Source organism: Triticum urartu, chromosome 2A (genome assembly GCF_056163025.1).
Source record: "Triticum urartu cultivar PI428250 chromosome 2A, HENAU_Tu73, whole genome shotgun sequence".
NCBI lineage: Eukaryota > Viridiplantae > Streptophyta > Magnoliopsida > Poales > Poaceae > Triticum > Triticum urartu.
The window spans coordinates 720429021-720439946 of record NC_141874.1 but is presented as its reverse complement, the minus strand read 5'-3'; positions in this window follow the sequence as shown (position 1 = coordinate 720439946).

The window sequence follows — 10926 nt, the reverse complement described above, 5'->3', positions numbered from 1 at the left end:
GAAAAAAGAAAACCCATCTGTGGTTTGCTCGCTTGTCGTATAGACAAGGTGTCTGATGGATCAAGGGCCATTAATAAGTTTCCGCTGCTTCTCTTTATTTTACGTGTTTTTCTTTGCGGTTTTTCTTCCGAATGTTACTTTTTTCCTGGTAGTTTTAATTGTTCCTTTTGTTCTTCCATTTTATCCCTTTATCCCATTTTCACATTTTTCAAATAGAAAATAATTTTTTAGATAGTGTTCAGTAGGTGTAAAAAAGCTCATAATTTTTTAGAACATACGTGATTCCTTTAAAATATTGATGGATTGTAAGTAATGTATTTATTTTTAAGGTGGTAATGATTTTTCTAAAAAAGGAAAAAGGGAACACACAAAATAAAAGTAACAATAAAGAAGCATGAATTCCACAATAAGATATATCTCTTCTAATTCGAAAAGAATATAAGGTTCTGTTGTCCGCTTGTCCCTCTTCAGACCTTGTGCATGATCTCCTTCTCTCGCTCTTCGGGGTTTTGATCAATTTTACCTGAAGACCGCATCATCTGCCCACAACTTATTGACTTCATTAAAAGTTAAATTTTGTTCTCTTATGTAGCCAATAAATGCTAACGAAATAAAGGTTTACCAAAGAAATATCCTTTTCTTACACGATCATACTAATATGGGCAGATAATCACTAGCTAACCTACTAAAATATTTATATCCCACTGCAACACAATGAAAAGTAGCTAGTGAAACAAGAAAAGAAGAAAAGTAATATCGGACCACGGTGTCGGCATGCCTCATAAGGGTGATATGGCTGTTATCCCTTCAACCTGACGCTATTGCCATCAAATAAAATTTCTCCTTTTATTTATTTATTTTTGAAGCGCACACCATAGGACAATAGTTCTATGGTAATTTTCATTATATAAAAGTATGATACATAAGGTACCAAGAAAAGAGAATAAAGCTACAAAGATCTATCTAAAAAACCCAAAGAAACAAATTAACCAACACCAGTTCTCTTATTATTGTAGAGAATCAAACAATTCCTTTTGTTGAAAGTCTGAATGTCTAAGCACCTTATTCTCAGCAAGATTTTTTTTTAGAACGAAGACGCTAGAGGCGTCCGGCTTTAAATTAATAAAGCCCACAACTTAGGCAGCGTTTACAGACGGGTCTAGGACAAACGGAACGAGCACGGAGGCTCAGGCCACGCTGGCGCGAAAGCACAATAAGTTAATGGCAGGCCATAGGCCAAAGGCAGTCACAGCGAGTCTATTGCAGGCCGAAGGCCAAGAGCTTAGAGCATGCAGGCTCGCTCGCGAGACAAAAGGAACCACTTCACGTCGTAGAAGTGGCGGACGGTTCCCTAGCCAAAACGTAGACTTGGCGAAGACGATCTTGAGCTTGCTTCATCCTCTCAGCATCCTTGCGCTTCGCCAACGGACTCCACAGCTGCAGAAGAATGTTGCATTTGTAAAGAATATTAGCAGGGTGTGATGGGAAGATTCCCTCGATGGCAAGTTTGTTCCTGGTAAGCCACATAGCCCAGGCTAAGGCGCCTAGGCAGCTCCAAAGCACGCGCTTACTGCCACCAGTCATCGAAGCAACTATGGCCGCAAGGTCGGCGGCCAAGTGCGGGTCCCAAGTGGTGTTGGTGGCTTCTCGGACTGCACTCCAGGCAAAACGCGCTAGAGGGCAGCGGAAGAACACGTGGTTCGCATCTTCCATGGTGTTGCATATGACACATAAACCGGAAGACGGGCCGTTGCGTTTAGCAACATTAGCAGATGTGGGAAGTCTATCGCGGAATAGTTGCCAAAAAAACACCTTGACCTTAAGCGGAATACGTGCGTTCCACAAGCCCGTCGGCATCGGGAAGGCCGGCCCCTGGCCCTGGCACAGCCTGCGGTACAGTGACTTGATCGTGAACTTTCCGGACGGGGTGAGAGCCCAGGTGACCGTGTCAGTGGAAGTGGACAACGTCACCGATTGTGTCAGGCCAAGCAGCTCCTCTAAATGTGCTTGTTCAGGGCCCGTTAGCTCTCTACGGAAGTGGATCGCCGGAGGGTTGGAGGCAAGTGTCGTCGCGACCGTCATCTCCGGGTTGACCGCCAGGGCGTACAGGTCCTGAAATTGGGCCCAAAGGGGCTCCGCTCCCAACCAAAGGTCGAGCCAGAAGCGGACCGAGCGGCCATTGCCAACGACGAACTTGGCGCCAAGGGCAAAGGCCGGACGCACCGCTTGTAGATCGTTCCAGAAGGGTGAGCCCCGCGCCCTGCCTTCGAAAAAGTTCCCGTTCAGGAAATATTTAGCGCGCAACAGATCAACCCACATACCCGTCGCCCCCTGCGACAGCTTCCAAATCCATTTGCACATTAGTGCAATGTTTAGGATCCGTGTGTTTGTGATCCCTAGCCCCCCTAGGTCCTTGGGTCGACACACCGCGTCTCATCTGACCATATGGTACTTGCGCTTGGGTCCCGCCCCTTCCCAAAAGAATCGGGACCTGGGTGTGTCCATCTTGGCATGAACCCCTTCTGCCAGGAGGAACAACCCCATCGCGAACTGCGGCAGCGAGGATAGGCTCGCATTCGTGAGTACTAGACGAGCTGCAGAGGAGAGGAACTTCCCCCTCCACGGACAAACCCGCCCTCCCACCTTGGTCCAAAGCGGGGCCCAGCCATCAATCGAGATACGTTTGGCATCCAACGGGAGGCCAAGGTAGGTAAACGGGAGTTTGCCTAGTTTGCAATTGAGCTGGTCCGCGATTCGTCTACTCTCGGACGGATCGAGCCCCATGGGCATCACTTCGCATTTGTGGAAGTTGATCTTGAGCCCCGTTCACCGAGACCGCAGTTTGGCCCCCCGAGACCAGCTGCATGACTCTGTGCACCCGCACCGGCGAGAAGCCTCGGCTAGTGAGGATTTGTCTAAGGAAATCCCAATTGACGCGGTCGTAAGCCTTTTCGAAGTCTAATTTTAGTAAAATCGCCGGCTCGTGCGTGCGTCTAAGTTCGTGGAGGGTCTCTTGCAACGCTAATGGTCCCTCCAAAATGTTTCTACCGCGGATGAAAGCAGATTGGGAACGGCTGATGGTGCGGTGGGCGATCGGAGTAAGCCGAGTGGCACACCCTTTGGCGCAGATCTTGAAAGGTACATTAATAAGCGCTATTGGTCTATACTGGCGGATATTATCCGCACCCGACACCTTCGGGATTAGCGAGAGCACTCCATAATTTAGCCTAGCAATGTCCACGAAACCACGCATGAAGCCATTGCATATCGCGAAGATGGGATCACGCAACAATGGCCAGAAGTGTTTAAACATCGCCACCGGCCACCCGTCAGGCCCCGGGGCCGTGTCTGTTTTCATGCTTTGGAGTGCAGCGTCAATCTCCTTGGGGAGAAACGTGAGCCCCAGCTCTTCGTTCTCCGACTCTAAGACTTTTTGTGCTGGGAGCCAAACATCCTCGTGCAGCCTTGCGCGCTGAGGCTCGTCAGTCCCCATCAGGCTGATGTAAAAGTCGTAGATGTGTTTGCAAATCTCTGATTGCTGGAGGAGGAGCCCCTGCTCCGTCTGTAGTCTAAGGATTAGGCATTTCCTGCGTCGGCCATTCGCGTACGCGTGGAAATAACCAGTGTTCGCATCGCCCTTGAGCGTCCACTTAAGGCCTCCTCTACGCCTCCAATATTCCTCCTCGGATCGAAGCGACGCCTCGACTTGCCCTTCTAAGGCATATCGATGCGCCCATTCTCAGCAAGATGATCAACCGAACAACAGTTCCGTCTGAATTTATCCCCAGAAACGTCCCTCCTACCTTGTTTTGCCCTCCCAGACCAGCCTCTGTCAGTTAAGTGCTCAACAGAAATACTCCGTGTAAGTCACACTGAAAAAATAAAAGAAAAACCCGAGATATAAAGACTTCCATAAAGAAAAAAACGGATGGTAAGCGAGTTGTGGCACTTGCAGAGAACGTACCCGTCGAGAATAGCCTCACCTTACCTCCTTGAGCTTTGCTGTTCCCGCCGACACAGTCCCGAACAGTAGCTCACCCGAGAAACGTCGCGTCTCACGAGCAGTAGCAGCTCGATCGGCTGGTCTCTGACTGAGATGTGAGTCACAGTGGAGACCAACTCCAACATCGCTCCAACTTACAGTGAGCAACTGTGGCAGCATCTCCGAACATTCCTACTGTAACGGCGGGGGCGACAACGACGACATCGCCGGTCTCTCCGCTGTTGTTCCACTACGGGACGGGACGGCTCGGCCGGCCATGGCCATGGTAGTGTAACATCAGCCATAGCCTCCAGCAGTGTACTACCAGCCACTGCAGGAGTATCTTCCTGTACGTACCGGCCTGCACTGCTAGCTGCAGGCAGGTTAATAATAACTCTGGTTTCTTGGATGGATCAGGTGCATGCATCACTGCATTTCCTGTAAAATATTTGGAACAGCTCCAAGCTGTATATGTTTAGATACATGTTGGTCGATAAGGCGGCGATCAGATGGTTGCGTTGACGCTCTGATCAATGAGTGCAACAAAATGAAGCTTCGGTTGTTTATGTGTGGTCCTTTCCTGAGATAATCAGTGAGGCAAATCAAGGATGCTTTAGTATTAGCGTGCTAGTATCAAAGGTTGCCACCACCAATCCACCATGGCTAGTTTATGCTGGCGGCAACTGTGTTTGCCATGCCAAATGCGTCAGCCGTGAGCTCACTACCCATATAACCCTGAATAACAAAGACGATCGATCCATGTTTAACAATGCAATGCACGATGGATGGATCGATCGAGAGGTTGTTGATGCCGAGCAAGTAAAGAACGCCCCAGTTGTTGTACGATGTTTCTGCTTGTGGATGCCATGCATGCATGCATGCATGTGCCAGCGGTCACACGCGAAAAAAAAACTCTAGATCTTCAGATCCATCCAACTCGGCCCAGTTATCTAGGCATTGATGCGGGCAACGTACGCAAGAATCTAGGAGTAGCACAAGAAGCAATGCCAAGTTCCTGAGATTTACCCACGCATGATTTCTGCCAGTGCTCTTGTAAATGCTAGGTACTGTACGTACGTATACAAGGCACTTGAATGGATCATATACACATTAAAACTTGCATGCCGTAAATTTCAAAAAAAAAGAAAACTTGCATGCCGTGGCACAGGACGAACAGCAACAACTCAGACTCACATCATGTGTAGTTTAGTATTCACATGCGATCGGGCGAGATCGATCCAATTACTGCCGTGTCGGAAACAGGCAGTGTATCATAGGGTATCCACGTACGTGTCCGCGCCGTGCCCCATGCGCGGCAGCATATATAAGTTCTCTGACGTTGAAAGGCCGTACGTACGTACGTACGTTGCAACGGAAGTTAATGGAACAGTGTAGGCGTCCAGCGTGCGCACGTATGTAGGCAGCTGGAGACGTGACGGTACAAAGCAAAGACACGACGGACTGTTTTTTGGACCCTTGTCTCGCCCGAGCCGCTCCCGCGGGCGGCAGGGCGAACCCTAGCCGCCGCCGCACCAGCCCTCTTCCTCACCTCCTCTCCTCCTCGCCGCCGCCGGAGGGCAAAGCCCGGTCGGCGGCGACGGCGGCAGGGTCTTCTGGCCCTTCTCCCCTGTTGCTCGCGGCGCGGACGTGGCAGCTTGGCAGGGGCGCGTCGCTCGAAGTAAATTACACGATAGTATCACATTTGAGGCGGTGATGACGGATTGATACCACTTTTCGTAATTTTTACATGTCAGTATCATGTTTGGGACTGCCTGTTACAAAATAGTCTAAACCGCGTATTGACGGTGTATCTGACCGTTAGGGCCCGCCTCTCAGGTGCTGATGTGGCATGTTCTTTTCCAAAAAAGACCCTTACCTCTTATATAATTACGCATCCATCCCTGGTTTGGTAAAAAGGGCCCTGCCAGGATTTTTTTTTAAAAAAACCTACACGCGCGCCCAACGCGATGCCAGGATTCGAACTAGCGATGGCGGGTTCGCAGCGCAACGTCGCTGCCATTACGCCACAGCACATCCCCTCTTGACGTGCACGCTTTTCTAGTTTGGACCATTTCGTTTTTTTTCCTGTACTTGTTTTTATTCCTGTTTTTTTTGCGTGTCTCTTTTGCCTTTTCTCAGATGGGTATTCTTCGGGCCGTACGCAGTGTGCGTATCATATATAGAAAAAGTTACACACATTGTGTATATAATGTATGTGTTGGATGAACATTTTTATAGTACGGAAAAAGGTCATCGTATATTTAAATGTTCATCTTATATTTCAATAAGATCATTGTATATTAAAATATGATACACTTTTGTAATATATGATGCAATGAACATTTTTTTAATTATATGATGTGATGACGTTTTTTAATATCATATAACCTTTTTCAGTATCGTATAACATTTAATAAGAAAATTTTAATATACACATCTTTTTAATATACGATACTTTTTGTAAATAGGGAAACACAAACAAACATATATATTCACACATTTTTCTTAATATACGGTGTACATTTTTGTATTTATGTTGAACAATTTTCTAATATACGATGAACATTTTTGTAATTTATGTTGAACATTTTCTTAATACATGATGAGTTATTTATTTCATTTCTAAATTTATTATGATAACATTTTTTAATATAAGTTATCAACTTTTTAATAATAGTGTGTTTACAAAAATATAATAAATATACGAGTAAGTAAAAAAAACTGTGTGTTGGGCATATAATTTTTGCAATAGTTGCGTATTTGAATAATATAATGAGGTTACACAATAATTGTGCATGCTTGTGGTCCTAGCGAGGACACATAAAATTTGGGCCGTGCATGTAATAGTATCTTCTAAAAAAAGTCCACTTAATTCTTATTAAATGTTTAAATTAACGGAAATGTTAAAAATTGGACAAAAATGTAATAATATTATAATTAAAAAAAGAAAAATGAGTAATTAACGGAACGTATCCGCGATGGGCCCAAGAGCCAGCCCAACGGTGTTCAAGATGCTATAAAAGAAATCTCGCATCTTATGTAGCACCTGCGACCAAGTGGCCTGGTGGTTTGCGCGGGGACATATATGTTCTTATGATTCAACATCAATTGTGATTGAGTTTTTTTTCTTGTTATTCTCTCTCTATCCCTCCCTTTCTCTCATCAGTTCGACTACTTATTCCTGCATGTATTAGGACAATTTCTTCAAGAAGCAGCTCTATGAAAGTATGCAAGTCAAATCTCCAAACGACTTTCTTGCACACAACACACACAATCTACCAAAGATGAGCAACTAATTGAGAACTCAAAAGCAAAGTGCATGTATTCAAATGTAAGTCATGTCGGTACACATACCTCCACCCTGAAGTAGGAATTTGGAACACTAAAAGAGATAGTAGTGGCTATATTCACCATGTGGATCTCAATACCACATTATGTTATCCTCTACAAGCACATCAAAGCTACACAAAGATATGGCCAAATATTAAACTTCCAACCGAAGAAATTCATTTTTCATCTCTTCTTAGCAATTGCAACGATCTGTCATATACTATCGAACATATATTTTTTGGGATAACAATTAACATTTGCTTTTGCAAAAACTCACTACCGTAATATTTTGTTTCTCTATTAGATCTTACTAAAAAAAACATAAGAACACATGAATATAAGGAATTAAAATCCCCTTTTCAAGCCTACAAGACATTCATTCTGGTTAGAACAACGTGATATGTGTCATCTTGGAACCGTAACCAGCGAGGCCACTCTTAGCGTTCTCCAATCTGTGTCTTCTTAGGAGGCAGCCTCATCAACCCGTCTCGGACGTTGTTACACAATCTATGGGTCACAACATATTTGGTTGTTGCCCCTCTACTTTTGTCATATCGCCCAGAGAATGACCAACATGGCCTTGGTACGGTAATGGCTGGACTTCATCATCTTGTCGAGCATGACAGGAACAATCTCTTTGGCGTAGGACCTTGGCGCAACCGACAGCGATCAGGTGGGCATTGTATCATGAAGAGGCAGCACCAGGACTTTGAATAGATGAACCTCGAGGTGAGTAGGCATTGCGAACTGCGTCTCTGCTCGGCGCCCGTCATGAGACGTGCAGTCAGCCGGCGAAGCAGTGTTTTGATTCTTTACCGTCCGATTCATATCTCCTTGCAGACATGGCTGAATCTGAATCCCCCCTCTTTCCACCTGCACACGTTGGTTAACCTCCCATGCACTACACCATATGCACACACACATACACGGTACACCACCATGAGCTTCAGTTACTTTTTTTTACAAACAGTTGAGTCGCTATCAATCATGCATGCATGTATGTACAAAACAACTGTTTCATGGAGGAAAGCAAATTCAGATATTAAGCTTACCGGTCTAGCTCCTTCCTCAAGGTGGAAAAGTCATTTCTCGACACCCTCCAGCTGCCAGAGCACATCATCCACCGTCAGTGGCTCCATCTCAATCAAACACCCTGGTGCGCACAACCTGCAACCAGTCTATGACATCGTTTTCAGATACATAAATGCCACCAATTGATTCATCTCGTCAGGATACAACAATATACATCGCAATACAGTAAATTCTTTCTTCATATAAAACCATCAAGAATCAATGTTTGTAGCTGTAAAAATAAGTCTGACAGGGTTCCATTTTCTACATATACCCAGCAACAATGAAACGGCTAGTACCGAAAGACTCAGCATGAGTTTGATTGCCATGGTGAGGAACAAAGAAGGCCGGTACAGAATCATCCCACTTACTTCTTGGTGCCCTTCATGTGCACGTCGTCACTCTCCTCCTCCTTAATCTTCCTCGGGAACTACCAACTGTGCTGGGTGCACTCTGCACTTGACAATGAGCTTATTGACACACCATCCGTGCTGCAGCAACTGACATGGATTCAGCGTTGGCAATGAAGAGGCGCTGAAGCTCGGAGTGGCACACGGGGCACCCAGGCGCACGAGGAGCTCGAGACGCGCTTGTCAGTCGTGGAACCGGAGGGTGGCGGTTAAATCAAACGACGGTCACTCTCGACGCCAAGGACACGGGCGACCGTCCAGACCAAGTCCTACGCGAGACACACCTACCCCGCCACGATCACGCCGAGCCGCCGCTACGCGTCAGGCGCCGTGCAGAGCAGAGGTGGTGGCTATGCATGTACCTTTCCATGGACCTCAGGGGAGGCTAGCACGGGGCGTCGCCGGTGCACGTCGGCGACGAAGGTCGACGCGAGCAGTGGCGGGATCGCAGTGCCGCGGGGAGGATGCAGAGGGCTTGGCCTTCTAAGGGAGTGCGATGGCCGGGCTTCGTGCAAGACGGGGCAGAGGTTTGGGCAGGGATCACCCGGGTGGAGGTGGTGGGTAGCGCGATCGGCGATGCGATGCCGGGAGATCCCCCACCTCGCGCACGTCCAGCGGCTTCGGCCCACCAGGGGAAGGGGAGGGGTTTGGGGTGCGGGCGTGCAGCCAAGGATTTGGGGAGGTCAAACTAACGTAGCGTGGGTGGTCTAACGAGACCGTGCAGTCGCGCGTGCGGGATGGACAAATTTTTTTTTACTGCGTGCGATCAAGGGGGTGGGAGGATGGTCGAACCATCACGATGACTGCATCCAGTTCGACGGAAACTTTCAAACAAGTCCGAAAGAAAAATAAAGTCTCCCACAGGATCATTTTACCTGATTACATATAAAGTAAGGTTTTTTTTTGCAAAAGAATAGACCACGTCAGCACCAGACAAAGCGGGCCCCAACAGTCAGATACACGGTCAATACATTATTAGACATGGTTTAGACTATTTTGTAACAGACAGCCTCAAACATGGTACTCCCTTTATTCCACAATGTAGTGCTTCCTCTATCTCCGTGCTTCAATTTTGACCGTAAATTTAACTATCAAGACCGATTGCGGCGGGAGCAAAAATTGTATCAGTGAATTCCTATTCGAAATAAGTTTTCAATTATATATTTTTTTCTCCCGCCGCAGTTGGTCTTGTTGGTTAAATTTATGGTCAAAGTTGGAACTCAGAAAGCGCGGGCGCACTATATTTTGAAATGGAGGGAGTACTGACATGTAAAAATTACGAAAAGTGGTATCAATCCGTCACGACCGCCTCAAATGTGGTACTATCGTGTAATTTAATCCGTCGCTCGCGCGGCGGCGACCCGGGCGGCCGTGCTGGTGGCGCGGCCTGCCGGTGGAGCGGCGGCGGCTGCGCGGATGGATGGGCGGCTGGCGAGGCGGAGATGGCGGGGTCGGCTCCTGCTGTGGTCGTTGGTCGGTCCAGATCCCCTTGTCGGTCGGCTCGGGCTGCGGCAGCGTGGGCCGAAGGGCGCTTTGCCTTGGCGGGATGCTGCTCCGGCGAGGCTGAGGAGCCGCCTGCTGCTGTTGCCTGGCGGCGGGCGGGGCTCTGGGGGCGACTCGCCTGGTGGCGGCGGCGGTCCAGCTCCGACCACGGGCTGCAGCGGGCGGGTCCCGGTGGAGCCCTTCTCTTCGGGCCATGGCTCGGCCCTCCTTCTCCTCTCGGTCGGGGTCCGAGGGGAGCTGGTGCTGGTGGAGGTGGGGGCGTGCCAGCCGAATCTGATGCGAGTTTTCCGGCAGGCGGCGCGGGTTGGGCAGCGGCCGGGTGTGGCCGCTGCTCCGGCTGTGGATGGCGGCGTGGGAAGGTCTCGGTGATGGCCTCCCGGTGTCGTGGCGGCTCCACGGTAGCTCGACGGATCTGTTCGCGGCAGCGGCCGGCTTCTCCGACGTCGGCTCGTCTGCAGTCGGGCCGTTTCGGCCTTTCCCCCATCTCCTCGTCGCCCGGGCGTTACTCCCATCAATGGGCTGGTCCTCTCCCGGTCCACCGCTCGTCTCGCGCCCCGGTGCTGCAGGACCAAGCTCGTTCCGCGCCCGATGCAGTAGGACCGAGCTCGTCTCGCGCACGGTGCAGCAGGA